Source organism: Dromiciops gliroides, chromosome X (assembly GCF_019393635.1).
Source record: "Dromiciops gliroides isolate mDroGli1 chromosome X, mDroGli1.pri, whole genome shotgun sequence".
Classification (NCBI taxonomy): domain Eukaryota; kingdom Metazoa; phylum Chordata; class Mammalia; order Microbiotheria; family Microbiotheriidae; genus Dromiciops; species Dromiciops gliroides.
The window spans coordinates 24,180,928-24,207,340 of NC_057867.1; the positions used below are offsets into that span (position 1 = coordinate 24,180,928).

At 42.8% G+C, this 26,413-nt stretch overlaps 1 protein-coding gene across 4 annotated transcripts in view; it reads right to left on the minus strand.

Annotated features, from left to right (window-relative positions):
* The window catches only part of ACSL4 (acyl-CoA synthetase long chain family member 4), a 76,608-nt gene extending 50,836 nt beyond the window's left edge, over positions 1 to 25,772 (minus strand). For 3 of the 4 annotated variants that reach the window (XM_043973907.1, XM_043973906.1, XM_043973905.1), the window contains exons 1-3: positions 25,623 to 25,771; positions 16,616 to 16,698; positions 1,864 to 1,906 (exon numbers count right to left, since the gene is read on the minus strand). The gene's annotated coding sequence lies outside the window, so the exon portion shown is untranslated. Of the gene's footprint in view, positions 1 to 1,863; positions 1,907 to 16,615; positions 16,699 to 25,622 lie in introns of all 4 variants that reach the window. The other variant, XM_043973904.1, reaches the window with a different exon arrangement.
* Positions 25,773 to 26,413: the final 641 nt, after the last annotated feature.

Below are 26,413 nucleotides of genomic sequence, written 5' to 3' on the forward strand. Positions count from 1 at the left end.
TGCCCCTCAACCAACTTTCAATGCTGAGAGGGGAACAATGGTACAAATACTCTCCAAGAGTACTGAAAATTAATTTTGTGCTTAAAATATCAATATGAGAATGTTTAGCATTCGAAGAACGAGTAATTTGGGGGGGAGGGGCAATGTAAGTGACTTCCCCGGGGTCACTCAGCTAGTAGGTGTCAAATGTCTGAGGCCAGATTTGAGCTCAAGTGCTCCTGAATCCATCTCTGGTGCTTTAATAATTACTCAATAGGTGGCGAAGTAGATAATCAATGAAATGCAAGACAATTAGCTGGTCAGGTAGATCCCGGTTCAAGTCCAGCCTTTGACACATACTGTGTATGTGGTTCTTGTTAAAGTCACTCCCTTACATCAGAGTACCCCAGCCACTTGCCACAGAACAGCTGTGGGTCTGCACTGGCAGAGGGATTTTCCTCCCTCAGACTTCCCATCACCAATGAAATCAAAGTGGGCCACCCCTACCTCCAAAAAAGAAAAAGTTCATTAACAGAGCCCAAATATGGAAGCAAAGTCAGTTCCACAGCTCCTCTCCTGCCTCCTTGCTCAGTGCCTTCATGCTATGTACTCCATACTACAGTTGAAAAGTATACTTGAGACTGCCGATGACCCAGGGCCAGAAGAGAGATATTTTCTCTCTAAGCTCAGTGCCTGTCTGGCTCCTTGGGCCTTCCCTGAAAGGAGAAAGAGGCCCCGGGGAGGGAAGAGAGAAGGGCAATTGTGTGGTTTTGTTTAAAAGGCGTTTCTGGAGTGGCTGACACCAAGAGGAAGATGAAAAAGGCCACCATTGCAGTTCAAGACCTTAGAGATGAGGACCCAAGCACCTTAGAGTTAAGTGACCTGAGATCTAGAGAACTGAAGAACCCAAGACCAAGCAAGTGTTAAGCAGCAGAAGCTGAATACTTTCTTTTCCACCACAGTTTGGGCCATGAAGTCCTGTATGTATCAGCAGCTTAATCAACCTGGCTCCAGTCTTCCCAGAAACCATATGGGATATGTCTATGGTGATTATTGTTTCTTTTTATTTGCGGGGCAATGGGGGTTAAGTGACTTGCCCAAGATCACACAGCTAGTGTTAAGTGTCTGAGGCCAGACTTGAACTCAGGTCCTCCTGAATTCAGGGCCAGTGCTTTATCCACTACGCCATCTAGCAGAGCTCCCAGTAATTATTGTTTCTTGCCTTCTTTGGATATCTTTATTTGTTTTTTAGGCCATTATAAGCCCATTCTGGGTAAGTAAGACTACTTCATTCTGCTGCTGCTGCTGGGGAATGGGTTTGTCCAATATGACCAGTAGTGAGTCATGGAAGAACTCTAACCTCTTTAGCACTTATTCCTGGTTACTAGGAATCTGGCCTGCCGAGTTTTAAATAGTCTTGAGTTTAATGATTCAAGTAAAGCAATCTCAGTATTGGTCTTTTATCAACTCTGCTGGAAAGATGAGGTCTGTAATTGTGAACGAAAGCCCACAAGAACTAAGCAGGCTCATGTTTGAGTTTCTGATGGTCATAGAGAAGTCTAAACCAACATGAGAATCAGCCAGTCATCTCCGTACCTCCAGCAAACAGAAACAAATCACCAGTTTCATCTTACTACCAGACTAAGTCCAGTTTGGATATGTACTTGGCCAAGAATTTTTGTACATCCATGTACAAGGTTACAGCAAAGAGTTATTTTTCACTCTTGGAAATGGTGTCAATTGGACAAGTTACCATAAATGTACTTAAGATTTTGAAAAATCAGAGCATCTGTAAACAGGACTACATTTCTAAAAAGGTATATGAAATCCTTAATTTGGAATTTAAAAAAGCAAACAGAACATTTCAATAATTCCAATACTTACAGGCCTTCTATTTTAAGATGAATATTTCTTCTGTGATTAAAATCTGCAACAAAAAGACAACATGAGTCAACTTACAGAGTGAGGAAAAATAACTGCTTCTGGAAAAATCCAAATGTAAATTTGCACTACATTAATACCTCAAGTGGCAAGAAGAAAGCAAAGGAGTGATGAAGAAATGAAGAAACACCCAACTATTAGTATTCAGTATATAGTATTAGCATCATAAATATTAATTAGTATTAAGTGTTTGTGTGTGTATATATATACTGTATTAGTATTAGAATTCCAAAAAGTCAACTGAAGACATTCTCAAAGTGGCAGATCCAACCCTGAACAGATGGAAAGCAACTCTAGTGGGTCTATTTCTACCTTCTACCCCACACCTCCCCCAGGAGAGCAGGGTAGTAAACAGACTATAAAACAGGAAGAACAGAAACTATCACAGTATCTCAAGAGGTCATCTAGTCTAACCTGTAGCTGAACAGGAATACCCTTCAATAATCACCCTGAAGAACTGGTCATCTAGCCTCTGCACCGAAAGAATTCATTTGGCCTGACTCTTTGTGACCGCGTCTAAAGATACTTGAGTGGTTTGCCATTTCCTTCTCCAGAAGGATTAAGGCAAACATAGGTGAAGTGACTTACCCAGGGTCTGAGGTCAGATTGAATTCAGGTCTTCCAGACTCTAACCCTAGTGCTCTATCCCCTACACCGCCTAGCTTCCTCAGATAATTCATTACTTACTAAGATAGTTAATAACTGCTGCAAAGTTTTTCCATACATCAAACCAAAATTTGCCACTCACCTTAGTTACCTTAGTGCTGCCCTTTGGGGTCAAGCAAAATGAATTGAATCCTTCCATCTAACACTCTATATAGTTGAAGATAATAATTATGTCCCCCAATAATCTCTTCCCCACACTAAATTCCACTCCCCCCCCCCACAATCTGTTCTCTTATGGTATTGTCTCCAGGACTTTGCTCAGACTGTTGTACTCATCTGCATGTCCTCCAACTTGGTGTAAAATGTGATATTGTCTAAGCCAGGGAGCATGGTGGGATTATCACAACCCTTGTTTTTTATTTATTTATTTTTAAATCAAAAGTATTTTATTTTCCAGTTACATAAAGATAGTTTAACATTTTTCGTAAGATTTGAGTTCCAAATTTTTCTCCCTTCCTCCCTTCTCTCCCTAAGACAGCAATCAGATATAGGTTATGTATGTACAATCACATTAAACATATTTCTGCATTAGTCATGCTATGAAAGAATCAGAGCAAAAGGGAAAAACCTGAAGAAAAACAAGGGACAGCTAGGTGGTGCAGTGGATAAAGCACCGGCCCTGGAGTCACTTAACCCTCATTGCCCCACAAAAAAGAAAAACAAAAAAAGTAGAAATATTATGGTTCCTTTTATTTTTTTTTCTGTTGGTGGCTTGGTTGAAGATGGATTTGGCTTTTGGTGGAAAGGGGGCTAAATGCTTGGCAGAATCTTCAGAGAGCTATCCAGTTTTAATGTGCATGACTACAAGGCAGAAGCTGCACTTAGTATCAGAGAGAAGTGATCCTGTAGCCAAACTTACTTTCCCCACCTGGAGTTTTTAGTGGTGGAAGCCATGATTGAAAGTCCTACTGTTAGCAGCTTCATTCAAACGAAGATAAGTTTCACCTACTGCTCTAAAAATGGAGACTGACCATTCTTCAGCAGAACTCAGTACCAAAAATGGATGAATCTTCTTGCATAGAAACCTGATAAAATTCCTTAAAATTTGCCCTTGATGATTAGCCCTGTAAATTAACAACTGATTTTTAAAAATAGTTATTTGAATAAATGTTGAATATTTTCTTTGAGATACTTTAAGAAAAAAAGAAATATTATGGTTCAATCTGCATCTAGATTCCACAGTTCTTTTTTTTCTAGATTTGGAGAGCATTTTCCATCATGAGTCCTTTGGAACTATCTTGGACTATTGTATTGCTAAGAGTCAAGTCTATAACTTGTTCAGCCATTCCCCAATGGATGGGCTTCCCCTTGATTTCCAATTCTTTGCCACCACAAAGAGCTGCTTCTATTCAGAAAAATCACAGGATCAGACCTAGAGCTGAAAGCCATCTCAGAGGCCTTGTCACCAAATCTCATTTTCCACGTGAATAAACAGACTCAAGGAAATGAATGCAACCTGCAGCCTGAGAGCACCTTAGCTTTTTCAGTCATGTTATCACAGAATGATAGAACACTGAGCCTAGGAAGGACCTTCCATGGTCCTTAGTCTAACCTTTCTCACTTTATAGATAAGGAAATTGGAGGTTACATTGTTGCCCGGCTATGCTTCCTTCATCCTATACTTGTGAACCAAGTACTTTGACATTTCTATTAAAATTTGTAAATTACGGGGCACCTAGGTGGCGCAGTGGATAGAGCACTGGCCCTGGAGTCAGGAGGACCTGAGTTCAAATCCAGCCTCAGACACTTGACACTTACTAGCTGTGTGACCTTGGGCAAGTCACTTAACCACAATTGCCTCACACACACACACAAATTAAAAAAAAAAAACTTGTAATTTACTTCAAAATTGAAGCAGTAGAGACATTGTATAGGATTTTAGAAAAACTGATGAGCTCCTCTAAACCAGATCAAAACATTACACTGATACTTGGTGACTTCGGAGTAAAAGGTAGACACACAGGGTGGCAGCTAGGAAGAGCAGTGGATAAACCACCGGCCCTGGATTCAGGAGGACCTGAGTTCAAATCTAGACTCAGATAGTGACCCTGGGCAAGTCACTTAACCCTCAATGCCCCCACAAAAAACAACAACAAAACAAAAATATATAGCCTGAAGAGATTTGTTTCTATTTGAGTTTGACAAAACTGGTCTACACATATTTGGATGGTCCACAAAAAAGGTACACATATTTGGATGGTCCCAAAAAAAAAAAAAAAAAAGGTAACCGAGGAGATTGGCAACAAATAACCAATCTACATACTTTCCCATAAATAAATGGAAAAGCATTTATCAGGCACTACACTAACCTCTGAAAAATAAGAAATGAGAGTCCCTGACTTACATTCTAATAAAACAGACAACAGACACAGAAGAAAAGCGGCCAGGGAGGGAATCTGGGTCTGGGGGAGTTATGGCAATGGTGAATTGATTCACAGCACAGCCAACTGACATGGCCTTTCCCAAAGAAAGGGTACTGTTGATTTGATTGCTGTGTCAGAAAAAGACAAAGAGATGGAAGGGGGCGGGAGGAATGGGGAAGAGGACATGCATGTAGTCAGCAGAGCAGATGGCAAGATGACCTGGGTGGGTGGATGGGATGGGGTGTGAATCATCCCATCTGGGATGGGCTTGTCTGGGGTTATAGTGGGTTAAGAAAGTTTATAATACTCGTAGCTCAGCCCCAGGGTGGGAGTTCTAAAGCTAACTAGAGCCAACTTCCCAGTAAGGGGGGGAGGGGAGATTTGGAATGTAGATTCTAGAGATCCTGTGTATAGGATGCTGGTACAGGTTAGGAGAAGCTGGGTTGCCAGGGCACATGGCAAGATGACCCAGCTGGGTGGCCTGTGAATCATCTCTCTATATATAACTGTTATGAGAACGAAACTGGATCTGTTCTTTATGTAAGATTCATGAGAGGATACACACGATGAGAAGACATGGATAAGATCTAATTCAGACTGCCAGAAGGACTACTCACATTAGGTCAGATGAGCGACCAAAAGGATTTCAGGGGGTATCGTGATGCAGGTGAATTGTTCAACTTTATAACAGTGAAAACGTTTTTGCAAAGTGTCAGCTCTGGCGTATTATAACTGATGGAAGGAATGAATGAATATAGAGGCAGCGGATAGTGGCTAAGTGGATAAGCCACTTAAAATAAGGTCTGGCAGCTAGGTGGCGCTGCAGTGGATAAAGTGCCAGCCCTGGATTCAGGAGGACATGACTTCAAATGTGGTCTCAGACACTTGATACTACTAGTTGTGTGACCCTGGGCAAATCACTTAACCCTCACTGCCCCACAAAAAAAAAAAATTAAAAAATAAAGAGTTCTGTACTAGATGGCTTTTGAAGTACCTTCTAGCCCTAAATAGATCAAACCAATGAAGGTGGTGACTAAGAAAGAACAAACAAAATTCAGATGCCACCCCCTCCTGCCCCAGGAAACTCTATAAAATAAAATGACAGAGGAATTACACATCTATATCATTAGTGTAGTTTTCACACTTAGCATTCCCCACAGATCAAATCATTGTAAGGATCGAAAGATACATAACACAATTGGACTACTTTGGAGATTAGGTGATCAAATTTGAAGGGTGAGGATGGGGGACATCATTGATTTAGGGACTTAATTTTGAAATTAAGGGTCTATAAGCCATTCCCCAATTTGATAAATGGTCAAAATATATGAACAGGCAGTTTTCAAAGGAAGAAATTCAAACTAGCAACAATCATATGAAAATAATGCTCTAAATTACCAAGAAAAATGCAAATTAAAACCCCACCCCACATCTACTGGATTGGCAAATGACAAAAGAGGAAAATGATAAACGTTGGAAGGACTCTGGGAAAACAAGCACACTCTTGATGGAGCTGTGAATTGATCTAGCCATTCTGGAAAGCAATTTGGATTTATGCCCAGAAAGTTAAACTATACGTATCCTTTGATTCGATAATACCACCACTAAATCTAGGCACCAATTAAAAAGAGGAAAAGGGCCGAGATGCACAAAAATATTTATGAGATATATTTTTGCTGCCCCAAATTGGAAATAGGAATGGGGCACTCCTATCGGAGAATGGCTAAAGAAATGGTGGTATATGAATGTAATGGAACATTACTGTGTTATAAGAAATGATGGAAAAGGAAATGACAAAACCACTCCAGTATCTTTGCCAAGAAAAAAACCCAAAATGGGTCATGAAGAGTCAGATAACACTGAAATGACTGAGCAATAATAAAATTTCAAGGCAGCTAGGTGGCCCAGTAGTGCTGGGCCTCGAGTCAGGAAGACCTGAGTTCAAATTAGACTTCAGATACTTCCTACCTGTGTGACCCCTGGGCAAGTAACTAAACCCTATTTACCCCAGTTTCCTCAACTATAAAATAAGCTGGAAAAGGAAACTGTAAACCACTTTAGTATCTCATGGGGGAAATGGGTGATGGTGGGGGGGTCCTTATTTTTTTTTTGGTAAAGCAATTGGGGTTAAGTGACTTGTCCAGGGTCACACAGCTAGTAAGTGTCAAGTGTCTGAGTCCAGATTTGAACTCAGGTCCTCCTGACTCCAGGGCCGATGCTCTATCCACTGTACCACCTAGCTGCACCAGGTATTACTCTTTAAAGAATTAAACCCTCCTGCAGTTTTCAGAAGAAATCATATAAAAAATGCAAATTAAAATAATTCTGAAATGCCACCTCTCATACCTATCAAACTGGCTAAGATGATAGAAAAAGAAAATAAATGCTGAAGGAGATGTGGAAATACAGGTAAATACACTTCTGATGGAGTTGTGAACAGATCCAACCATTCTGTATAGCAGTTTGGAACTAAGCCCAAAGTGTTATAAAAATGCATATACCCATTTGACTCAGCAATGCCACTACTAGGTCTGTATCCCAAAGAGATCAAAGAAAAAGAACCCATATATACAAAATATAGCAGTTTTTTTGTAGCAGCAAAGAACTGGAAATCAAAGGGATGCCCGTCAACTGAGGAATGGCTGAACAAGTGGTATACGAATGTAATGGAATACTATTGTGCTATAAGAAATGCCAAGGAAGATGGTTTCAGAAAAACCTGGGAAGACTTAAACTGATACAAAGTGGATTGAATAGAACCAGGAAAAGTGTTACACAGTAACAGCAATAACTAAGAAAAATTTAGCTACTTGGGGGCAGCTAGGTGGCTAAGTGAAGTTCAAATCTGGCCTCAGACAATTGACACTTACCAGCTGTGTGACCCTGGACAAGTCACTTAATCTTCATTGGTCCACAACCCCGCCCCCCAAAAAAACTTAGCTACTCTGATCAATACAATCCAACAGTTCCAAAGAACTCATGACGAAAAATGCTATCCACCTGCAGAGAGAGAACTGATGAACTCTGAGTGCCTATTTTTCACTTTTTTTTTCTTTTGCAACATGGCTAATATGGAAATGTTTTGCATGACTTCACATGTATAATGGGTATCATGTTGCTTGCTTTCTCAAATGGGTGGGGGAGGGAGAGAACTTGGAACTCAATTTTGTTTAAATATAAAAATATGTTTTTAAAAATGCACTGGAGGGGCAGCTAGGTGGCGCAGTGGATAGAGCACCGGCCCTGGAGTCAGGAGGACCTGAGTTCAAATCCGGCCTCAGATGCTTAACACTTACTAGCTGTGTGACCCTGGGCAAGTCACTTAACCCCAATTGCCTCACTAAAAAACCAAAAAAATAAAATTAAAAAAAAAATGCACTGGAGATCTTTGGCATGAGAGTGACACTGACCTCTTTTATTTTAAAATGCCAGCATTATTAAAAAACGCACTTAAGGAAAAGTCTTCCTGTTTTGTACAGCCTAGAAAAAGCCAGAGGGGCTGTTACAGTCAACTGGTCTAGGCAGGAGGTGAGTTTAAGGCCACAGCCTGTAGTTATCCAAAGAGTGAACATTGTCTGAAAAGAATCAACAGTATTTAGTGACTGATGATAATAAAGGACAAAGGAAGAAGAATGGGAAAAAATGGAGAGGAGTGCTACTACTTAAGAAAAAACAATCTCCACATATATTAGATACATTTTGTTATAGAGAAAATAACACACAGTAGAGAGTGCTAGGCCACTGGGAAAGAGCAGGGTCCAAATCTTCCTCCTGACACTGAGCCACTGTGGGCCACTGGGGAAGTGCCTCAGAGGAAATAAGAGAGCCTTTGTCACAATTCTTTTTAAGGCACTGCCAGAATTTCTTAGCTGGAAAACAAGACATCCAGGGGAATTTCTCAAAGATTCCAGGTAAACATACTACTACTAAAAACCAAAAAGAACTCCAGTTTCTGAGGTGTATACTTAACCCTGTCAATCAGGGTGGGGATAGCAAAACTGAAGGCATATTAGCACCTCAAGAGAAGATTTTCTAATTCAGTTTGCACTGTAAACCCCATGGACTAAATTATTAGCCTACTGCTAAGCATTAGTTATAACATATAACCTGAACTGTTGAGTGGCAAGAAGGAAATATAAAATGATTCAGCCTAAGGACCAATGACATGTAACAGTAAAAAGTAATATTGAGGGGACAGCTAGGTGGGGAAGTAGATAGAGCATTGTCCCTGGAGTCAGGAGGACCTGAATTCAAATCCGGCCTCAGACACTTGACACTTACTAGCTGTGTGACCCTGGGCAAGCCACTTAACCCTCATTGTCCCGCAAAAAACAAACAAAAAACAAAAACAAAAAGTAATATTGAGAACATGAGATCAAATATGAAGATATTATATAAAACTCAGGAGAATAATGTGCTAGAGGTTTTAGTTTACAAATTTTAGTGATGAACTTATGGATGTGGGAATCTTTTCTTCCATAAGTCTTTTATGATTTTCCAGTTACAAGTAGAGATAAAGATTTCTAGTTTCAAATTTTTCTTCCTCCCTCTGTTCCCTTCCCCCCTCCCCAAGAGGGAATCTTTTTAAAAAAGATGTTCAACATCATGGCTTAATTCAACATGTAAATACCCACAATATTATCATAAAATTCCAGAGTCTGGTCTTTTCCTCCTGAGGGGAAAAAATGAGACTAAAGTAACTTGGCTCATTGAAATGCATTCTCTTTTATCTCCCCAAATACTGCACTTTCAATTTCTGCATCCTCGGGAACATAATTCTTTCCATTCTTAGGCTCCAAAATCTAGAAATTCAAAATCTTTCATTCCTCCTATTCTTGCCCCATATTATCTAATCCATCACCAAGTCTGACTGAATCCTCTCCTCAAATTTTTCAGATATGCTTTTCACCTGGATAATAAGTCCTGGCCCTAATCCCATCTCCTACTTAGATGACCGGCCTCTAACAGCCCCTTGGTGTGTCTAAATCGACGTGGCAGGAAGATTCTTCTTAACCACACTATTCCCCTTCTCAGAACCAGGAAGTGGTTCCCTGCCACTTAATCAGAATTAAGACACCTAATAGTAAACTTTAAGACTGGAAAGCAATTATGCCATCTCCTCCCCCAGTCTCACTTCACGTCCTCTCCACAATAAGCAAATATATTTTAACACTACTGGTAGATGATTCTTTCACCTCTGAGTCATTCTCTTCTCCAGGAAGAAGTTGGTTGTGTTTGTTTCTGGCACTTGTGTTTAAATCTTTCTTACTCTTTAAGATGAGTAGGGTCGGGGGCAGCTAGGTGGCATAGTGGATAGAGTGCCAGCCCTGGAGTCAGGAGTACCTGAGTTCGGACCCGGCCTCAGACACTTAACTCTTACTAGCTGTGTGACCCTGGGCAAGTCACTTGACCCCAATTGCCTCACTAAAAAAAATTTAAAAAAATTTTTAAAAAACCAAGATGAGTAGGGTCTGAGAGGGACCTGTCTAATGGCCGTGTGCTGAGGAGTTGGGGAAAGTCAGTTCTGTAGCTGAGAAGGACCTTGGTCCAAATCCTGACTCTTTCTAAGTGACTTTCTGGACCTCAGTTTCCTCCGAGGGGGTTCCACTGGGTGATCTTTACGTGACATTTTATCCTTTACAGAGTACTGATTAATTAACAAGGACAAAAAGTAACTGAAAATTACTGAGTCTTTAATGAACTCAACTATTACTCTAGTCACTTGGCAGGTACTAAATAAAATAAGTGACCTGCTCAATAGGCTTACACATATTTTTTAATTAGGGACACCTTAACACCAGTGTTTGTTAAACTGCTGGTCCAACAAACTCTGCTGCTTAGAGATTGGTGTCAATGGGGCCAATCCCCCCTGTATATGCCAGCTGGTTATATTGGTAGAGACTGCTCTCCTGAACAGGTATGGAGCTGAAAGAGATCTTGGGACATCATGGTATGGAATCCAACCCAATCCAGGCTAGAGTTCTGAGTCCCAATCATGTGATCTAGAGGCATCCAAAGGTAGGCCTTGCTAGCTGGCTGAGCTAGATCCTTCCCCTTCTGTGGCCAGTGATGGACAGAGATGCTGAAAGAGGGGGCTGGGTGTTGTTTTCTTTGATGATTGGGGATCTTCATAGAAAGATAGCTGGCAGGAGCATTCAAGTCTTGTTCGGCTTGTTCGGTTTGGCACAAAAGGGCAGAACAAGGAACAATAGGTCTACATGACAAAAAGGCGGCAGATTTTGTCTTGATGTAAGGAAACCCTTTAACAATGAAAGCTAACAGTGCAATGGGGCTGCCTTGGGAGAACAGAACAAGATCTGCTGCCTGGTCAGGCCCTAAATGTCCTTTGAGGTCTCTTCTAGCTCTTGGATACTGTGAGCTACTTCACACACATGGAAAAGGGGCAGCTGAATAGAGCACTGCCCCTGGATTCAGGAGGACCTGAGTTCAAATCCGGCCTCAGACACTTGACACTTACTAGCTGTGTGACCCTGGGCAAGTCACTTAACCCCCATTGCCCCGCCAAAAAAAAAACAACAAACAAACCAAAAAAAAAGTCACATGGAAGATCTGAGATCTCAAGCTAATCCAATTGCCTCATTTTTACAGTGGAGGAAACTGAAGCCCAGAAAGAGGAAAGGATTGGTCCAAAGCAATGCAGGTAATAGGTCAGATGCGGGATCTTTTCCCAGTACCATGTTGCTTTTCCCTGTTACCACTGATCATAAAGGGAGCCTTAAAAAGATGATTCGGGGGGCAGCTATAGGTGGCATAGTGGATAGAGCACCGGCCTTGGATTCAGGAGGACCTGAGTTCAAATTCAGCCTCAGACACTTGACACTTAATAGCTATGTGACCCTGGGCAAGTCAGTTAACCCCAACTGCCTCACTAAAAAAAAGAAAAAAAGAAAAAAAAAAGGAGCAGACTTGGCATCTGAGCAGATATATGGAGTACATGAGTGGTGAATACAGGATGACTCCAAGGTTTGTGAAGCTGGAGATGTCCCTGACCAAAATAGTGATTTAACAGCTTTTCTTGGTTTGGGGAAAGGATCAGAAACTACAGGTGTTACAGAGGATCAAAGGGAAATTAGCACCTAATGAAAAAGGTCTCCTTTGAAATCAGAGTACAGTTATCTCTTCCACATTGTGACTTTCCCCAACAAGGTTACGATATAGGATGATTATAGATAGATAGATAGGGCTGGCATAAAAAATTAAAGTTCTGGAATTTGGGGGGAGTTTTGCAAAAGCCGCAAATGACAAAAGCCAACAGATAACACAGGAAAAGTACAGAAACTCAGAATATAAACAATATCTTTTAATACTGTAAAAATCCCATAAAAGAAAAATAAAAATAAGTCGAAGGGAGGACCAAAAAATTTTATACGGATTTTCCAGATGAGGGGGTGAGGGGCGCCACACCTCTCATCCCAATGAGGTGTTAGGGATTATTGTAATGGAATACAGCACAAAAAAGAGGCTGCTATTGGAGGGAAGGAAATCCCCCCTTGAGCATAAATGCTTCTATTTATCCATCCACTTAAATATTCCTCACTTTTCCCCTCTGGGTATCTCTCTAACTACTCTCCCAAGGATGGTATTCTCTATTTTCTTCCTGGGCCAGAGCCTAGGCATAGAAGCAGGCAGTCACAAAAGAATCCAGTAACACACTCAATGATATTGGCATGAGCATAATACTGCGCCAGAACTCATTTCTTTTCTCCACCAGAAAAAAACCCATTAAGGTTTTCAAAAAGAGACAATGTTGGCATCCATCATTTTAATGGCATCCATCAATTCAGGCGGTCATCTGAGCCTACCAGAGGGAATGTCAGGTAAGGTGAAAGTGAGGGCATTCTGGCGAGCCACACTGGAGGGGCTACTGAACTAGAGCACCACTACAGACCAGCAACTCAATGGAAGGAATAAGAAACTCAAAGGATCCATAAAGCATGATATGTAATTGAACACTCACTGTTCAACTGGAGGAACTGAGCTCACTGAATTCATCACTCATTAAACATTTACCAAGCAGTGTGCCCCAAAGCATGTTGTAGCTACAAACAAGAATAACATCATCCCTGCCCATGGGAGCTTTCAATCTAGGAAGCAGAGAGTCTTTTCAAACAATGGGTGCACTGGAGCCATGTCTTGGAAGGAAGAGCTACTTGGAGAGGGTATTTCTAGCAGAAAGGATGGAAAGTGGTCCCAACTGTTTGAATGGGAGATGAGGATGCCATCTGGGTCGCCAAATATGGAATAAGAGGTTGATACCTTGAATACCAACCTAAGAAAAGTTTAGATTTTATTTGAGCCACTGAATTTTTTTTAGCAGAGTAAATAAAGAATAAAACATGGCCGTGCCACTCCCCCCCCCCTCCATGTACACACACAGGGTGTACCCTAAGGAGCTGCCCACTTCCTTACTTACCTCTAAAGAACCCCTGGCTCCTCTCTAGAGCTAGTTTCTCTTTAAAATGACTCGTGTGACACTAAAATGCTTAAATGTCTTCAGTAATTCTGATTTCGTATGCATGTGTGTTCAATTAAAAATGAAAAGTTTGGGGAACATTTTCCAGTTGGTATGAAGTTGTTATTCCATTTAACATTTTATGAACTGTAGACATTACTCTTTTAGACAGCACATGATCAAATCTATAATATCTCTGATTAGCTTTCTAGTAACTCTGCGGCCTCAAACTGAGAATATCATCTCTACCAGGAGCCTTTCTATATAGAATCATAGGACCACATATTTGGAGTTGGAAAGAACCCTAGATGTCCAACCTGTTCATTTTACTGATAAGGAAATTGAGGCTCTATTACATACAAAGAATAGAGAGGAAGCATGACATTAAAAATAGAGCCCTGGGGGCAGCTAGGTGGTACAGTGGTTAGAGCACTGGCCCTGGAGTCAGGAGGACCTGAGTTCAAATCTGACCTCAGACACTTGACACTTACTAGCTGTGTGACCCTGGGCAAGTCACTTAACCCCAACTGCCTTACAAAAAAAAAAAAAAAAAAAGAGCCCTGGAACTGAACGTTCAAATCCTGCCTTAGATACTCCCTAGGGGGGCAGCTAGGTGGCGCAATGGATAGAGCACCGGCCCTGGATTCAGGAGTTCCAATCCAGGCTCAGACACTTGACACTTAACTAGCTGTGTGACCCTGGGCAAGTCACTTAACCTTAATTGCCTCACTAAAATTAAAAAAGAAGATACTTTCTAGTTGTGTGACCCCAGGCAAGTGACTTAAACTTCTCAGCATTAGTTTCTTTATCTGTAAAATGGGGTAAGAGCACTTAACGGTACAAGCTCATTAAAGTTTGATATAAGTGTTAGTTATTATCACTATTATTACAATATCACATTGCCTCGGTTATCTGTCCAAAGCAGATTCTCTTCTAGGCCTGAAGCTAAAGTATCCACTTCTTGTCTGAGGGATATTTCTAGCTCTCAGTTTATCCACAGACCAGAGATAGCCTATGTTACAACTCAAGGAGTAAATAGCTAGATCAGGAAGTGGTGATTACAAAGAAGCAGCATGGCTTCATTAAGAATGGGTCATGCCAGACTAAATAGCATTTTTTGACAGTTAATAAACTGGTGGGATCAGGGAAATTCTATTTATCAAATTTGTTTGCTAAAATCTAGGTAAAGGAAATCACATTATTCTTGTGGGAAAATGCAAAGATGTGTCTAGAGAATATAATTAACTGGATTCTGAATTGGTTGACTGGCTAGACTCAATCAGTCGGGTTCAGTGTTCACTTGGAAAGAAATCTCCAGTAGAGTATCCCAAGGGATCATTGCTGAATCTAATAAAATCCTTGTGCCTAGTAGAGAGTCTGTTGATTATGGATCAAATGTATCAAGAGATAAGTGCAAAATTTTACAAGGGTTAAAAAAATCAGTTTCAAGTACAGAAAATGAGAAGTACAGTTGGACAAAGGTTTCTCTGAGGAAGGGGGGGTTCTTCATGGACTACAAGCTCTTTATTAATTTAGTGTTCTGGGTACAAAGAGATGGTGCAGTGGATAAAGCACTCAGGAGGACCTGAGTTCAAATCCAGCCTCAGACACTTGACACTTACTAGCTGTGCGACTCTGGGCAAGTCACAACCCTCACTGCCCTACAAAACAAAAAAAGGTAGAAAGCTACTGTAATGTATGAATTTAGTGTGCTGAGGCAGCCCCAAAACTCAATCTTGGACCATACTAGATGGCAAACCTTAAAGCATTATTATATGTGTGCTAGCTTTTTACAGATATGGGAAGGTTGACTGGTATGGGGAGGTGGGAAGCCAGAAAACTAATTAAGGAGACCAAGTAAAAGGCAATGAAGGGGGGCAGCTAGATGGAGCAGTGGATAGAGCACCGGCCCTGGAGTCAGGAGAACCTGAGTTCAAATCCGGTCTCAGACACTTAACACTTACTAGCTGTGTGACCCTGGGCAAGTCACTTAACCCCAATTGCCTCACTTAAAAAAAAAAAAAAAGGCAATGAAGGCCTTAACCAGGGTGGTGCCTCTAAGTGGAAAGGAGACAGATGTGAGATATTGTGTTGAAATAACAAGACTTGGGGGCAGCTAGGTGGCGCAGTGGATAAAGCACCAGCCCTGGATTCAGGAGTACCTGAGTTCAAATCTGGCCTCAGACACTTGACACATACTAGCTATGTGACCCTGGGCAAGTCACTTAACCCCCATTGCCCTGCCAAAAAAACCCCAACTTATCTTGAAATAACAAGACTTGGCAACTGACTAGATATGTGGGGTCATAGGAAGTTTTGAACCTGAGTGACTAGAAGGATAACAGAATAGGCAATTTAGGGAAAAGACTGAGTTTGGGGGGCACATGAATGAGTTGTTTTGGACAAGTTAGGTTTGAGATGCCAATGGGATGTCCAGTTGGAGATATCCCAAAGGTAGTTGGTGATGTAGAAATGGAGTTCAGGAAAGAGACTGGGATTGGATATAAATATCTAGGTGTTGTCTGCATAGAAGTGACAGTTAAACCAGAGGGAACCAATGAGAAAGCGCTGGGATATAGACGCCCATGCACAAGTGGTAACAAAAGGAGAATGAGTAAGTGGAGGAAATTAATAATGAGGAGTCGGGGCGGCTAGGTGGCGCAGTGGATAGAGCACCGGCCCTGGAGTCAGGAGTACCTGAGTTCAAATCCGGCCTCAGACACTTAACACTTACTAGCTGTGTGACCCTGGGCAAGTCACTTAACCCCAATTGCCTCACTAAAAAAAAAAAAAAACAAAAAAATAATGAGGAGTCAACCAAGTAGAAGAACTCAGGTGGCCCCTGTCCTCCCTCTCTACGAATAATTTTTTGCTATTTGATACCATTATAGTTTTATGGTATCAAAATACCATGATAATAACTCATTATTGGTAGCAGCCAATTTCAAAAAGGAAAAGGGCACATTTCACCACATGTATAATAGTCACCACTGGAATTTCCCAGGAAAGTTGCAACTGACCAGAAAGGCAATGGGAGAGATTCTTAATGGATGTACATGGGTAGCAGCATATTTCTCAGGATAACCTGTGTGCAAGATGTTACAAAAGATAGCTTCTAAAAAAGGTATGACTGGGGAAAGAAGTCATGATTTGAGACAGATGATGAATGAACAAAAAAATATTAAGCACTTACTGTGTGTCAGGTCCTGCACTGGTACGCACAAAATATAAAAAGAAGCAGACTTTCAACTTGCCAGGTAGATCTTCTATGAAGAGCTATAGGAGAACATGGAGAAGAATAAGGGAGAATATGGTGTTGATGGTTTGCAATTTACACCAATGGAGACAATACAGATAAGATCACAGATACCTCACCTACATTTAGGCCTTCAAAAGACACTCCAGCATCCTGACATCACTGAGCCCACTTATCAGCCAAGGGAGAAATATGAAATTTGTGAGACTACTCAAAATCTACTTCAACACTTTGGAAAGTGGCTATTAAAAACCACAATCAAAAAAAAAAAAAAAACCACAATCAGGGAGCAGCTACTGGCCCTGGAATTAGGGGGACCTGAGTTCAAACACAGCCTCAGACACTAGCTGTGTGACCCTGGGCAAGTCACTTAACCCTGATTGCCTCAAAAATTTTTTAAAAAGACAAGTAAAAGTTGGTACGTGCCCTACCCAACTTTTTTATTCTTTGTCACAAAGAATAAACTCTGTGGGGAGGGGAGGGACAAGGATATATTTCAAAATGAATGATGCAAAAATATAAAGCATCAGTTCAAAAAAGACTGAGAAATCACTACCTTCAAGGCTTGGGGCTTTGTTCAAATCACTATTAACAGTACAAAGTGAAACTTGGTTTTGAGATTGGATTCCATCCAAGGGAGTTTTAATTACTTACAGAGGAAAGGCAGCCCCACAACACAGAACTCTGGGGCAGATCTGTAGGTGAGGCTCTAGTATGGTTGACTCTATATGATATGAGAAAGCAAAATATACACTGGCCCAAATGCAATAATAATTCTAACAAACATCCCTCACAGGAGCCAATTACACCTGAACACTGGACAAAAAGCTTTATATTGTCAGAGATGCCTTAGCTTTTATTTTTGTGGATTTCAATATCCAAAGTAGGGGGATAAAAGGCATTTCAGCTCAGTTTTGGAGGCTCTACTGAGCTCGGGCTGAACAGCGCCCACAGAGATTTAATGTTAACTTATATTGATTGATATAATCAAGAAAACAGTCGTGGCTATATCCAAGAGAACTGAACTGGTTTAACCTCATGAGAACTTCCTTTGTAATTTTCTCCATACAACTTCAAGAAAAACAAGATGACCAACTGCCTTAAAACCACTTATTTTAAACAGACTGTAACGTTCTTTCAACCAGACTCCATTACACTTATGTCCTGTCCTCTACCACAGTGGGGATCTTATTGATCCAGTTACTTAACTCCCTATATCAAAACAATCAGTTCCCACCTGAAAAAAATACATACTTTTGACAAGAGAACTAGAGGAAAAAAAGTGTCGCTCTCTAAAATTACAAAAAAGAATGAAACTAAGTAACAATCACAAGATAAAAATCACAGGACGTCCAGTACAGGACGTGCCTTAAGGTAGAAAGGTACATTTCCCATCCCACCAAACAAGTGCCCCCCAGGGTAGCCTTTCCTAAACCCACTTAATTCCTGTATTCCCCCTTATTTCCTCTATTAGACTACAAGATCCTTGAGGGTAGGGACTGTCTTTTTCCTCCTTTTGTATCCCGGGATTTACTTATCTGGCATTTAGTAGGCTCTAAATAGATTCACAGATACAATTCTTTTACTTCAGAGTTTTGTGGCCCCAGGCAACTCACTTAATCCCTGCCTCACTTAATCCCCTGGGAAGTTCTTAACCTTTTTTATGTCCTAGGGTAAGGCTTAGAGACATCTTTTTAAATGTATAAAATAGAATGGGCAGGGTTATAAAAGAAGCTCCTTATACGGATATAGTTTTCCAAATTCTTCAAGCATATGCCTTTTTTTTTTTTGGTAGGCAATTGGGTCAAGTGACTTCCCCAGGGTCACACAGCTAGTGTCAAGTGTCTGAGGTCGGATTTGAACTCAGGACCTCCTGACTCCAGGGCCAGTGCTTTATCCACTGCAGAGCCACCTAGCTGCCCCCAAGCATATGCAATATGCTTATGGACCCCCGGTAGGAAGTGAGGGTGGGTTGGTTTTGTTTTTCAACTCCGTTGCTTTACTATGGTTTCCTTTCCTCACTAGTTCTCAGGGATCCCTGACACTGTTAGGAACACAGCTCCCTGCAAAATCTACCACTCAGCAAAATCTCTACAACTCCAGTGGGAGGCAATGTTGACATAGTGAAAAGAAGGCCAGATATGGTGTCAGAGGACCAAGGTCTGTGGTGAGGCTACCTGGAGCTCTTGACATAACCCGAAATGGGGAGGGGGGGGGTCACTAACCACTCGGGAAAGTCTGTTTGCCTTAGTCAAGTACTGGACAGGACTGTGAAACTGGTGCAGGAATGCAGGGGTGTACCTTGATTTCATTCATTTGGAAAAAGTGGAAGAGCTTGACGATAGAAACAATTACATGCATTCAGAATTGCGTGAATGGCCAAATTCCAACAGCTCACTTGGAAATAGGTCTACAGTAGAGTGCCCCAGGAATCTGTGGTTGGCCCTGAGTTTAAAATGACCAAATGACTTGTGTAACAGCACCCACAGCATTCTTATCAAATCTGCAGATGCTACAAAGCCAAAACCAGCTAACACACAGATGACAGAATACAAAAAGACCTTGACTAAAATGAAATTTAATAGTGCTAAATGATTAGGTTTGGGGGGCAGCTAGATGGCGCAGTGGATAGAGCACTGGCCCTGGATTCAGGAGGACCTGAGTTCAAATCCGGCCTCAGACACTTAACACTTACTAGCTGTGTGACCCTGGGCAAGTCACTTAACCAATTGCCTCACTTAAAAAAACAAAAAAAAACAAAAAGATTAGGTTTTTTTAAAAAAAATATGACTTCACAAATACAGCTGGGGAAGGCTTGTAGACAGCAGTTTGTCAGTAAACAAACAAAAGTCCTAGAGTTTAAGGGGGTTTAAGTGGATGGTATAACTCGATATGACTCAACAGTGCGATATGGTGGCCAAGAACAGCCCACATCTGGAGTACTGGGGTTCGGATCTGGGCGCCACCGTTAAGAAGGGCATAGATAAGCTGACTAGTGTCCAGGAGAGGCAAGAGTCTAATGAGGATTGGCTGAAGGAGCTGGGGAGGGTTAGCCTAGTGAAGAAAAGACAAGACTGCTATCTTCAAGGATGAGTGAGGAACTGTCACCTGTAGTGAAGAGGGATTACCCTTGTTTCGGACCCCCAGGGGGCACACGAAGACAAAGGAAACCAGTTATATTGAAATAAATATGCGGTTGTTTTCTCAATCCAAGTTCACAGTCCGCAGGTTAAGGACCCGAGTTATCAAGCATCAGCCCAATCAGAAGGTCAGTGGGAAATGTTTAACAAAATAAACAAAAATACCACAGTACATAGATAATGTTGATGTGTGGCTTTTGAAGTCAAACTGTGACCTGCAGGACCCCCATTTCTATTTGAATCTAACCCCACAGGAATAGAGGGCCTTCTTTTGCAGGTGTGGTATAGATTGGACCAGACCACTGATGTTCTAACAGAAATTCTGGGGTTCTGTGTTCTTTGCTCTGAATCCCTCCATGACTTGGACAAGACGTTTAGCCAACCATTCTTTTGGGGGCTAGTTTCCTCCTCTGTAAGATGGGGGGAGGGAGGGGTTGGACTACATGACTTCTAAAGTCCCATAGAGGTAGCTCTAAAGCTAAGATCTCCCAAGACTGCATTTTTTGCCTACGCCTTGGAGGGGATACTTTTTGATCAGATATAGGTTGAATAGCTCATTGTGTCTTTTTCTGGGGCTGAGATTCTATGAGCCATTATTATTATTTTTTTTTTTTTGCGGGGCAATGGGGGTTAAGTGACTTGCCCAGGGTCACACAGCTAGTAAGTGTCAAGTGTCAGAGTCCCGATTTGAACTCAGGTACTCCTGAATCCAGGGCCGGTGCTTTATCCGCTGTGCCACCTAGCCGCCCCCTGCCATTATTTTTTATAGTTTACCTACTAATATCCAGTGGAATATTAAAAATTTACGATTTACTTTTTCTTACTATAAGAGTATTTTAAAATTAATGATATTGAAGGCATCATTAATACGTCTAAGTATCAAAAATGCCTTTTAATCTAATTAAAACTCAGAAAATAGAGCACTTATTTTTTTCATGTTTTTCTCATAGCACCTGCACATTAACTTTTCAAAATAAGAAATTTAAAGAGCCATCTTAGAGATTTCCTTTTTAAAGTCAGGTAGAGTGAATAATTATCCACATTTGTGTGAAATGTATGAATAAAAACCATTTTGGGGCAGCTAGGTGGCACAGTGGATAGAGCACCAGCCCTGGAGTCAGGAGGACCCGAGTTCAAATTCGGCCTCTTGACACTTACTAAAGCTGTGTGACCTTGGGCAAGTCATTTGGGCAATTGTCTCACCCCCCCCCAAAAAAAAGGTCAAAACCCATTTTCCTTACTGCATTATTCAATAAAAGATAGTTCAGTTCTAATTGGTTCTTGTTCCAAAATTTCTTAAAAAAAAAAAAACAAAACAAAAACAAAAACCATTGCATGCCCTATCAGAATTCACTACTTTAGGGGCAGCTAGGTGATCCGAACTCAAGACACTTGACACTAGCTGTGTGACCCTGGGCAAGTCACTTAACCCCCTTTGCCCCGAAAAAAAAAAATTCACTACTTTAATTACTGACTTTTAAAGCTCATAACTGAGAATGTACTGCTATACTTCAAAGTGATGTAAAAACCGTTTTACCGACAGCTCTAGTTTTTGCTGAAATTCAGAAAGTGAAACAAAAAACAAAAACGCAATAAAACAAACTGCCACTGCCTAGCACAATATTTCTTGTATAATTATTATTATATTTTAAAAGTATAACAGGCATACTGTTTTGGTACAAAAGAGTATACATAGATAGGTATTAAAACACTGAGTCTAGGCTTGTTAAAATAAAGAATTCTTCTTTGAAATATTAACTATTGATATTAAAGACCACAGAACATAGGAACAATACTGTTCCAAGGCAAACGCTTTCAAACAATAAGGAGCGTAGATTTAGAGTTAGAGGCCAAGGTATCTTATTTGACATTAGGAAAATGATGCAATTAGTTCAAGGTCATAATAGGTCCTAAAGTAGTAGAGATAGAATTTGAATCCAGGTCTTTAGATCCCTATTAGGTGTTAATAGAGCTAAAAAAAAGGGGCAGCTAGGTGGCTCAGTGGGTAGAGCACCGGCCCTGGATTCAGGAGGCCCTGAGTTCAAATCCGGCCTCAGACACTTAACACTTCCTAGCTGTGTGACCTTGGGCAAGTCACTTAACCCCAATTGCCTCACAAAAAAAAAAAAATTAATAGAGCTAAAAAGCTAACATTACCAAGGCCAAACAACTAAACTCAGAGGGGTAAAATTCTCGATTCTAGATCTTTTAGAATCACTAGTCATCACCCTGAGGGGTCAACCTGTAAGTAAGCTTCTCCAAAATTTTGCTAGGCTGGTCCTCAGGTGGCATATGTATCACTGGAACCTCAGCTTCGGTGTGGCCCAATCTCTGCCCCCTTCTAGCCCATGATGTCACATTTCCCATGTAGTGACCAGCTGGTTGTTGGGTAGGACTACAACTTAGGTCTCCAGATTCGTTGGCCATTGTTCACTTTTTTATGAATTTTCCCATTTCCTAAATTCTTTTCCACACTGTCCTGAGAACCTCCCCTCGCCACAAAAGTACCTCATTCATAATCAATTACCATTTATTATAAAGATTTCAAATCAACAGGATTTACTCAAAGTTTGTCACATCTATGAGATTCTTAGGTTTCAAATGATTTCTTTTTGTATGTCCAATACAGTTTATTATCTGATGGTTTAATAACCTTATCAGTTCCATCACATCAACTGGCACAGGGTATGTTAACTATAGCAGGAGTACTGTCTCAAAATGTAGGACCCTCAGTCTAAGATGTTTCCTTAACCCACACCCCAAAGTCTCACTGTTTCTTTTATTAGTTTCTTTTTAGTCTCTCTCACCATGCTTATGATAAAGTTCTAGTAGTTTTACTCACAATCCTGGCCCTCAAATTGTAGCCAAAGGACCTAGGACCTTAAACTTTCTTTTCTAAAAAAGGTCAAGAAAAAAATGACTTAGGGGGCAGCTAGGTGGCGCAGTGGATAAAGCACCAGCCCTGGATTCAGGAGGACCTGAGTTCAAATTCAGACTCATACTTGACACACTAGCTGTGTAAACCCTGGGCCCTCCCGCAAAAAAAAAAAAAGAAAAAGAAAAAAATGACCTGACGTTCTCTCCCATCTGGTCACTTTTCCCAGGCCCTGTAGAATGTCTATCTTGAAGCTTCTCTATGCTTCAAGGTGCAACCCAGGTGCCAAAAACCCAGGAGGGTGTCTTTTTTACTCCCCCTCTATCTCCTCAATATACACATAAACTAGGCTTTCAACTGTTTCAAATTCCCCCATTATATTTGATCGGGATTTTTTCTTTACATCTACCCATCTCACACACACACACACACACACACACACACACACACACACACACACACTCTCTCTCTCTCTCTCTCCCCACCTCTATTAGAATCTATTAGAAAGTAGGACCGGGGCAGCTAGGTGGCGCAGTGGATAGAGCACCGGCCCTGGAGTCAGGAATACCTGAGTTCAAATCCGGCCTCAGACACTTAACACTTACTAGCTGTGTGACCTTGGGCAAGTCACTTAACCCCAATTGCCTCACTAAAAAAAAAAAGAAAAAGAAAAAAAGAGAAAGTAGGATCTTTGAGACAAGAGGTTGTTTCACTTTTCATTTTTGTGATCTTAATATTTGAGTACAATTACTAGGTCATTTTTAACATGGGAGTCTTAATGTTTTTAACAAAGTAACTAGATCATCTTTAACATGGGAATCTTAATATTTATTGACCAAAATTACTAGATCATTTTTTAACGTGGGAGTTTTAATATTTATTGAATAAAATTACTAGATCATTTTAAAATAGGAGATAAAAACAAATGAATTCAGAGAGTACAAATTGGCTCCGAAGGGGATGTTAACAATTCCATTTCTTTTTTGTTTGTTTTAAAAATAGTCAACAAATTTGGAACTCAAAACTTTAAAATTTATCCCTCCCTCACCTCTGTCCTCCCTGAGGGGGTAAGAAATCAGATATAGGTGATATATGTACGATTTAAACAATGAAAATTTCCAGGACTCCAAGATTTGTAATGTTTCCTCACCATCACCCTGAGAGGAGTAATGTTCAAGTTTGATCAGCACCATCTGACTGTGGGGAAAGCCCGAGTCTAAAGCATTAAAAGTAGTTTACCTGCCATGACCACACAGCTAGGAAGCTATTCAGTCTAAGATTAAAACCCAGTTATTTTGAATCCCAAATTATGCTATTTGCTACCTCAAGCAGCAGGAATGAATTGCAGTTTTATACACAGAAGGAACCTCCGCGGTTTATAGAATCATAAGATGTAAGAGCCTGAGAGGACTTTAGATGTCATGCAGTCAAGTCCCCTTCATTTAGCAGATGAAGAAACAGGCCAATTTATGTGAAGTACCCAAGATTACAAAGATAGTTAAGAGCAGAACAGGGCTGTGAACCTGGTATCTCAGACTTTGCATAGCTGTCATTAAAAAGTCAGATCTAATTCAGATTAACATTTCCTGGGAGTTAGACAAATAGCCATGGTCTTTCTAGGGTGGCTTAAAAGAAAAAAAAAGCATGGAAAGAGGAAGTATATAGAGCAGAATGAGGAGAGCATTGTATCAGGGAGGAATAATCAAATTAAGTTTTTACTTGGTCCAGCCCTTTCTAGTCCTAGGTAAAGTGGGGTGAGGTACTGGTTCTGGAGTCGGAAGACCTGGGTTCAAATCCTACTTCTGACCTATTCCTTACTGTCTGTGTGACCTTGGGCAGGCCTCTTAATCTCCATGAGCCTCAGTTTCCTCTCCCATTATATGAAGAGTTTTGATTAGATGGCCTCTGAGGTCCCTTTCAGCCCTCGACGACTTGGATTCCTAGATCCGGAGCTAATTTAGCCCAACCTCCTGATTTTGCAGAGGAGGAAACTGAGGCCCAGGAAAGGAAAGAGATCTGTCCAAAGTCCCAGAAGGTACTAGAGGTTTAATTGAATACTGACTTGGCCACTTACTACCCCGTGTAACCTTGGGCAATTCAATACCTTCCCCCATCCTCAGTTTTCCCCTCTGTAAAATTAGATGAGCTCCGGGGTCCCTTCCAGCTATGGATTTGTGACATAATGTGTAACCTTGGGCAAATCACTTCCACCTCATCTCCCTAGGCTTCCCCCCTCCCCCCGTAAAAATGAGAACTCTACTAGGTGGCATCATTTTCATCTCAGCTCTAGATCTCGGCTCCTAAGGGTGACCTTGGGCCAGTCCCTCGCCCACCGCGGCGGCCTCGGTTTACTCCCTGGTAAAGGACCAGCTAGCCTTGTCCCAGAGCGCACGCGGCGGCCCTCTGAAGCCTGCGGGTGTTGGGGTGAGGTTGGGCAGGTGCCAGCCTCGCCCGGCTCCTCCTCGGCCAGCGCCGCGGCGATGACCCGCACCGTCGGCGGCCGGGAGGGAGGGGGGCGAGCAGCACTGCCGCCGCCGCCCTATGCCCGGACGGCGCAAGGCTGGGCGGCGGGGGCAGTGGGGGGCCCCGGGCTGCCGGTCCCTCCCCGGGCAGCCGAGGAGCGGCTTAAGGACGGGATGATGCTGCGGCGAAGGCGGCGGAGGGGGAGGGGGAGGGGGAGGACGAGGACGAAGAAGGGGGAGAGGGAGCGGGAGCAGGAGGGCGAGGGCCGAGCAGCAGCAGCCCGGTGCCCGGTACCCAGTGCCCAGTGCCCGGTGCCCGGTGCCCGGCGCCCGGCCTCCCGCAGCGCCGGCCCCTGGCCGCGCCGCCCCGCCCGATCACTCGCGCGATCACCCGATCTCCCGGGGACCAGGCGGGGCGGCTGAGGATGCGGAGCCGGGCCGCAGCCGCAGCGGCCGGCGCTACTCACCCGAGGCGCTCCCGCAGCGTTCTCCGAGCCGGCCAGCCGCTCTCGCGAAGCTTTAACAGGAGCCGCGTGCCCGCCACCGGAAAGGGGAGGAGGGGGCCGCAGAGGGGGGCCAGAAGAAAGCCGCCGCGGCGCGCGCTCCCGCTGCGACCCGCCGCCCTGCGGGGGGGCGGGGGGGCGGGGGGGGTGGGGCCGGGGCCGGCGGCCGCCAGAAACACTGGCCTGGAGGGCCGGGCCGGCCCGCCCGGGTGGGGCGGGGCGGGGCGGGGCGGGGCAGGGCCCCGAGAGAGCCGGCCTGCCAGCCCCCGGCGAGCGCGCGCGCGCGCGGCCTGGGCGGACGGGCGGGGGGGGGGGGAGAGAAAGGGGGGGGGCCCGGCCGGCGGCGCGCGCCGCTGCCACAACCACCGGCTGAAGGGCCCGCCCCTTCTCCCTCCCCCCGCCCGCAGGAAAATTCACGCGAAGGGGCGGGACCGGGCTGGGTTCTGGCGGGGGGAGTAAGTCAGTTAACGGCTCCTGGGAGTGATTTCATCGCGTCTCACAGTTCCCGTCCCCGGGCTTGGACTCCTCTTGCCTCAGCCTAGGCCATTTGCATGACGAGCCAAAAAGTACGCGCTGCCCTCTCCGGAGCTTGGCCGCGGCACGTGGTGTCCATTACTGCCCCTGCACCTATTGGTTCTCGGCCCCAGCTCCAGCCGCATCCTTTCCATCCCCGTGCCCATCCCCGTGCCCATCCCCATCCCCTCGGCCGCATCTGCCTTATCCTCAACAAATAACGATCACACCGCCTTCGGTTT